The sequence below is a fragment of the Microplitis mediator genome, chromosome 7, assembly GCF_029852145.1.
Source record: "Microplitis mediator isolate UGA2020A chromosome 7, iyMicMedi2.1, whole genome shotgun sequence".
Lineage (NCBI taxonomy): Eukaryota > Metazoa > Arthropoda > Insecta > Hymenoptera > Braconidae > Microplitis > Microplitis mediator.
Window position 1 is genome coordinate 920,577 of NC_079975.1, and position 8,063 is coordinate 928,639.

The window sequence follows — 8,063 nt, forward strand, 5'->3', positions numbered from 1 at the left end:
ATAACGATAGACTGAATCCAGTCTTGAAACTACTAGCCCACTGGCCCTCATTGCCAACTGACTCACCCCCTCCACGCCAGATAAATATATATATATATATATATGTATATATAATCGACGCACCCTCTTTATGTACCCTAACTCTCCTCGCGAGTAGCTCTGCGTACGGTGCACCCTCACCTACACAGATACCTCACGGACAGGACTCAAAAGAATTCAAAAGAGAAAGAGAGAGAGAGAATGCGCGTGCGCCACAACAACCCGCCCACGTAAATCCGCAAACACCTGTCAAACAACCCGGCTTAGGTTTCTTCATCATCTTACACATTTCCACTATCTTTTTTCAGTATTTTTTACAGCTCGCTCCAGTCTACTCGGCCCTATCTACCCACCCTCTGGACATCAACCCGACCGACTGCCGCCCCATGGTTTTATCCCCACGTCATCCACAATACTTAAATACTAATTTATTTTTTATGGAATAATTTATGGGAAAAAAAAGTGCAATTTATTATTTCTTTCTTGTATTTTATCTCCGTCAATACGTAGAAAATTAGAGATAATTTTTTATTTCATGGAAAATCGATTGTCTGGTGCGGTGACAAGGAAGAGGTTCGTGGGAAAGGAATTTAACGACAAAAATAAATAAAAAAAAAAAAAAAAAAAAAATACGGGCCTCGAAATCAGGACGTTGCTCCCTCGTAAAACGAGCCTGGGTTCAAATGGAATGGAAGCTTGGATATGGAGGAAATTCTCGTGTAAACTACACGCCATTACCTTACCCAACATACCATCGTTGTACATACTAACTTTTTTTTTTTATTGCAATTTTTCTCATTTGCGCGACTTACTCAATTACTCGTGATCATTATCGTTTTATGCTCAAATAATAATTATTTTTTTATTTATTAATTACTGAGTAAAATTAAATTTTTTTGAAAAATAATAATAAATTTTTAGCTGATAAAAAATTAAAAAAAGTAACAGACTACAGAGATTTGAATCTCTTCTTTGTAGATATTTTTAATAAAAAGTAGCCTTTGCTTGGATTCCTGGTAATATGAGCAAAATTGCAAGTTCACTAAAGGAATTGTTGGTGAGATGACTTTCCAAGTGTGGGGGTTGAAAACAAGGGGGCGGTAGTCGAGGAACCATAATTAATTGGAACTCTGCCGACGATCCTTCCAAGTAAAGAGAAACTTCGGGACAAATACTATACGAGCATCCGTACCTATATATACTACATATATATACATATATAAACAGGTCCATACTTTGAATATAGGGACTCGAAATAGGTACGTTCGTATATAATGAAGAGAGAGCCAGATATAGAGTTATGAACCCTGCGGTCTCGTTTGTTCGACGATTATTCACAAACCGCCAACTCTGTTATTAATTATTTTATGACAATAATGTTTCCTGTTTAAAAGATTTTTTAAACCAATTACTAAATTTTTTATTTAGGGGAGGGAGGGGCAAAAGAGGGTACTTAAGGAAATACCAAGTTTTCGAGGACTCAAATACGCTAAATCTTTTTTTTTTTAATGATATTCAAAGTAAATAGAAGAAATTTTCAGTTACCGTTGAAAAAAAAATTTTAGGGCACCCCCTAAAAAAAGTAAAAAAAAAAAATTTCTGGATTTTGAATGAATTTAATTAAGTTTAATTTTTTTGTAAGTAATTTACATGAAAAAAAATTATGTTTTACATGTTTATTGGATACAAAAGAAGAAAAAAATTTTTAATAATTTTTATCATAAAACAAACGTCATTAATATTTTTCAATTGACAATCGATTTTTGGAAAAGTTTACCAAAAAAAATTCAAAGTAACGCTTAATTATATTTACAGAAGTGATTTTGGAATGTTTAAAAACCATTTAAAATATAAAATTTTTTATTATCAAATTTTGGGAGTGCCTACCCCCTTTTGCCCCTCCTTCCCCTAAGTTTGTCACGGATTTCAATAATTGTGCCGTCACCTGCACTCGGCAAAAATTATTTTATAATTTTATTTTTAAAATCTCATCTGCACATCTGCTGAAATATAAAATAAAAAAATGCTGGTTTTAATTTTAAAAAGAATAGAAGTCTGGAAACCGTAATTGTAAGATGGCCAATTGAATTTTAATTTTAAAAAATGAGCTTTTGTATTATTGGATAAAAAAATTGTCATATTAATTGAGTTTATTATTGGAGGATTCAGTGAGTTTTAGAACTGTCATTATCGTTAATTATTTCAATAATCGATTAAACTCTCGAAAGTGAAATTTTACCTGCCAATACCAATTTAAGCCACAAAAGTCGCGCGAATAATTATTAATTACTCTAATAATAATAGTGATATAATATATATAGATAGTGAATGGCAAAAATAGTTTATTGGAAAATAATCGCGGCTCAAGTGGGAAAATTATCAAAGCGAGAGCTTAAAAAATTTTTTTAAAATCACGCGAGCTCAGAATTTTTTTAATTTTCACCCAAAAAATTTTATAATTAATCGCAATAATTTAATGCAGAATTAATAAATAAAATGTAAGATACGGATTTTATTTTAAATATGTCCGCAAAAGTAAATCTTGCAATTTAGTTCATTAAAAGCAATGGCGTTAGTAAAAAATATCTCTGAAGAATTTAAATAATTTTAATCTCATAATCAGATGCGTAATTAAGTTACTAAATAAAAATGATTTATTATTCGCTGAGGAATTTTTTCACGGGCCATTAAAAATACTATTTTAATTTTTATCTCAAGTAGCATAAATTTTTAACCAACCGAATATTAGATAAAAAATTTTCGTATTTAATCTTCCACTTTTCTAATTAGCAGAGGTGTAAATTAAAATTTTTAATTTTGTAATTATCAATGCAAAAGACTAATTAATTTTTTTTCATATTCATATTTATAATTTTATGTGATTTTATGGGAAGAGAGATGACTAATTTTATGTAAAACTTTTTTTATTTTATCGCCTATCAAAAATTATAATTAATTTAAATTTTTAATTATGTGAAATTAGTGTTTTTGACTATCGCTATAAAATTATATATAATAGACTTAAGCATGAATATTAATATATATAGAGAAAAGTTTATCGCGACAGCGAAAATTAATCTCATAATTTAAAAATAATTTTAATTAAAAAATTTTTTTGAAAATATTTCCGTGCCCCGGGTACTTTATCATCCCCACCCTCTATTTAATAAAACCACAAACTATGAACTTTAATAATTCAAAAGTCTTGACAGAAATAAAAAAAAATATATTTTACTCTCTGATATTTTATTTATTAAAATATCCCGGAAAAGTATAAAAATCTTCGTGTTAAAATAATAAATCGTTTAAATAAACTTAAATTTCGAGACACGATAAATCTCAGCACTTGCTATTAACTCCCAAGTTTTATGCAGACGCTCGAGCAATCTTCACATTCAAATTTCCATAATGTGCGGCTTTGGATACCAAACAACATTCAACACTACACTCTACATATATACATATATATATATTTGCCCGTTTGAAAGACCCGGTCCCTACCCCAAGCTGAAGCACCAGCACCCTCTTGTCATCTAGCTCATCTTGCTCGTGTTGCTTGTCGTCTTGGTTGTCACTGTCGTTGTCGACTAACAGCCAGAACATGGCGTCAGCTATCATCAGCTCAAGATCACACATGAGGACCTGGATGATATATAACACGAGACATAAGACTCTGCTCATACACACGAACATGGAAAACATTTTATTCATTCGCTCTCTACACTCACGTCGATTACATTACTTTACTTATCACTCTACTTCTACTTTCCTCAGTAAATATACGTGACTAAACTATACCAATAAAATTCTTTTAATCGAACCCCCGTAAACTCGTGCCTTTAAATATTTACTTTTCTTTCATACTATTTATTGTAATTCATTAAAAAATTTACTATTCAGTTTTATTAATATCTTTATTATAAGAAAAATTTTTACGGGGTAGTAAAATTTTATTTTTATCAATTTCAGTAGATAAAATTTTTGAAAACACTCAAGTTGATATTTTATGAGCGAATCAAATGAATAATTCAGTGGCATAAATCCTCATATTTGTTTGGAAAAATGAAACTGGATTTTATTTTATGCTCTGATGTGATTTTTTTATATATTTTTTATTAATATTCAATGAATGTATGTTAATAAATATGAAGAAACTTTATTAGAGTTAATTACTGACAGCTAAAAATTTTTTTTTTCAGCAAATTAAGTTTGAATTTATGTTTTTAATTAATAATAAATATTTAAAAGTATGAAAGTAAAATATGGGGTACATAAAAATCGTATAACTGAAGTATATATATATTTATATAAATATATATATGTATGTATGTAGGTTTAGCTACGTGCACTAGAGTTTCCACTTGAAAAATGTAATCCCCGGGCACTCGGTACACCAGAGGCGACTGCTGACCTCGATATGCATTTCTCGTTCATTTTCAAATTCAAACTTTTCTTACTTAGCACTCTTAAAACAAACATTTATAATGATAATAATCATTATGATAAAATTATAACAATGCATTAAACGAGTGAGAAAATATTTGAGTATAAGGAAAATGCAAATTGCTGGAGAAATTGATTTTCGTTCGACGGGGGCGAAGATTGTGGGAAGATTTAATTAATTGAGAATAAGTGAGACTGTAATGTGTGTTAGATAAACAATTAGAAGAGTTAGTGCGCTGTTTAGTAGTTAGTAGAGGGCTTAAAATAGGCTCCGTGCGATAACTTGCCAAGCAGAGCATGCTCATGTGACGGGAAAGTGACTGGAGGTCACAAAGAGAACACGATACTTCCATTATGAGATGAACGTACATGTACAAGTTGATAGTTTACTTTTTTTATAAATTTTTTAAGATTAGTTCATTTTCACTGGAAAAGTATGAAAATTTATGAAAAGTTTTTAAAACTGGATGTTCAATTTTTTTTTATACCAACCACTGACTCAGACTTTTTACTGAAGTAAAGTAATTGTGGGAATTTTTCAATTTCTTTTGAGGAATTTTCATAAATTACCGATAGACTACTAAATTTTTTACTGAATTTGAATAATCACGGGCATTTTCCAAGTTTTTTTTAGGAATTTCTATAAATTATCGATTAAATACTGACTTTTTCACTGAATTAGAGTAACCGCGGGCATTTCCCAACTTTTTTTTAGGAATTTCCACAATTTTCCGATAGACTACTGACTTTTTCACTGAATTAGAGTAACCGCGGGCATTTTCCAACTTTTTTTGAGGAATTTCCACAATTTCCCAATAGACTACTGACTTTTTCACTGAATTAGAGTAATCGCAGGCATTTTCCAACTTTTTTTGAGGAATTTCCACAATTTCCCAATAGACTACTGACTTTTTTACTAAAGCAAAGTAATCGCGGGCATTTTCCAACTTTTTTTGAGGAATTTCCACAATTGTCCAACAGACTACTGACTTTTTCACTGAATTAGAGTAACCGCGGGCATTTTCCGACTTTTTTTGAGGAATTTCCACAATTGTCCAACAGACTACTGACTTTTTTACTGAATTAGTGTAACCGCGGGCATTTTCCGACTTTTTTTGAGGAATTTCCACAACTTCCCGATAGACTACTGACTTTTTTACTCAATGAAAGCAATCGCGAGCATTTCCCAAGTTTTTTTTGAAGAATTTCCGTAAATTATTGAGACTTTACCGACTTTTTACCGAAATAAAGTAATCGCAGGAATTCTTTAACTTTTTTTTAAGAATTTCCATAATTTGCCGATAGACTACTGATTTTTTCCCCATGTAAATTATTCGCAGGCATTTTCTAAGGGTTTTATGAAAAATTTCCGTGAATTACCGAGAATTTACTGACTTTTTTTCCAAAGTAGAATCGCGGGTATTTTCCACGAAGCAGACCAGTTAATCTAGTAAAAAATTTATTTCACGAATGAATGTTATCTCCTCTCTTTACATATCTCCAACTTGGAAATAACATTTAAAATAACAGTAGAAACCTTAAAGATAAACAAAAGTTACCTTAACCTTCGTTTAAAAAAGTAAAATTTATAAATAGTCCAGTATCGTGTCAAGCTCGAATAAATTATTTAAGTTACGTGTTAAAGTTTTAATCTCACTTAATGATACTGCACATAAGAACAGAGTTATTTTATTATCTGAGCTCCCGAAGGTTTCATTGGCTGTCCTGTAGTAAGAACACATGAGAAATGGTCTCACAAGTGCTGATTAAAAATATAAATCTGGTCTCCTCTTGAGATTAACCCAAGTTAAAAAAACTAAAACCAAGTTAATTAGGATTTGACAACTGGAAAAAAAAATTACACTGAATTAGTGACTAAAGAAAATAGAGAGTAGAATTTTCATTTAAACGTGATGCTGCTAGCTCATTTACTCTTATTTTCTCGAGTGCGGTGCCAATTAAAAGCGACTCTCGGTTAATTATGTCACCTGAAAGGATGCGCTCTGTTTTGTCCTCTCGACCATGCGAATTAACGACCCAAAGTATATCCATATATAGATAGATATATATATGTGTGGATGACATGTGGGAGGAGAAATAGATGTAGGCAGAGGAGAATAAAACATATGTCGAATGGTCATGGGCAGTATATAAACATATGTGGACATGCGGCTCCAGAGCAAACTCGCTCGCTTTGTTCAGTAAACAATTGATCAAAATAGTTCTTGAATATCCAGACAACAAATTCCATACCCGGTTAATTATATTATTCCACTGATACCTTGATCAATATATCATGCACTTGATTGATAACTCGGCTCTGGTAATTATTATTATTATCATAATTTCAACCCCTAGTTTGGTATCAGGTTTGTTTGGAAATTTTCAGATAATTTGAGTCTGTATTTCCATTGTTTACATTTATTTGTTTAGAAATAGATTTTGAAAAATATTTCATATGTAATTTAATTTTTTTATGCGATTTTGAAGTAAATGACCGAATTTGTTCCTCTACTATGTGGGTCAGGTTTATTTTCGGATGAAAAATATCCTGATAGCGGAACTTCTGGATAGAAAGTTGACGTCAATTAGTTGCGATCAAGTTGTGCGAACTTTTTGGGAAAATCGAAGGAAGCTGACAACTTATGGAAATGCTAACTTTTGGGTTTAGCTTGCCGACAAGTTGCATCAGTAAGTTGTCGCTAACTTTCCGCCCTCTTGGCTACCGGGAAAAGTTCTTATCATTTTATCAAGGGAAATAAAACGACAGATATGAACTTTTACAGTGGAAGCCAATAAATGAAATTAAATAAAAATAATAAAATACTCAATAATTTAACATTTTGTTTAATTTGAATACTAATTGCAAATGGCAGTGCATCTATACCTCAATATTTATTAATTAGTCTCATTACTTGCGCGGTAAATTTAAATATTTAAAAATAATTATTAGAAACTGGAGAAAAATTAAAAATCGTATGTCAAAATAAAATGGCGGCAGAATATGATAGAAAAATATTTAAAAAATTCAAAAAAAATACGCAAGTGTTTGAACAAACCTTGGCGGGGAAATAATGTGCAGAAGGGTGTCCTAATACACTTGGAGATTTGATTCAAATTGCTCCAAGTGGATTGCTGCTAAAAAACGTCACTTAACTGCTATTTCCCACCAGACGATGCCAGATGATTTTGCTCAGGAACTTGGAAGGTATCAGCATCAGCCATCAGCAACACTTTACACTAGCACTGAGCACTCAACACTTAACGACACCACAGACACTTTGCACAATTTAAATTTTACAAACACTGCGCAATTTAATTAAACAATGACTATAAGCAACAAATTTAATGGAAAATTACACGACTTAATTGCAATACTGTTTCAATTCAAATGTAAAGAAGAATCTGGACTACTACTGCCATTTTCGATGATACTGACTGCCGCTATCGAACCGCCAGTTGATACAAACCAATCGATTTTGCGATTCATCGACCGCCCCCACTCTAGCAAAAATTTGAATGCCGAATACAGCGACGCGCAGTAGCGCCATCTTGGCGCGAAATTTAAAAATTGAAATTTA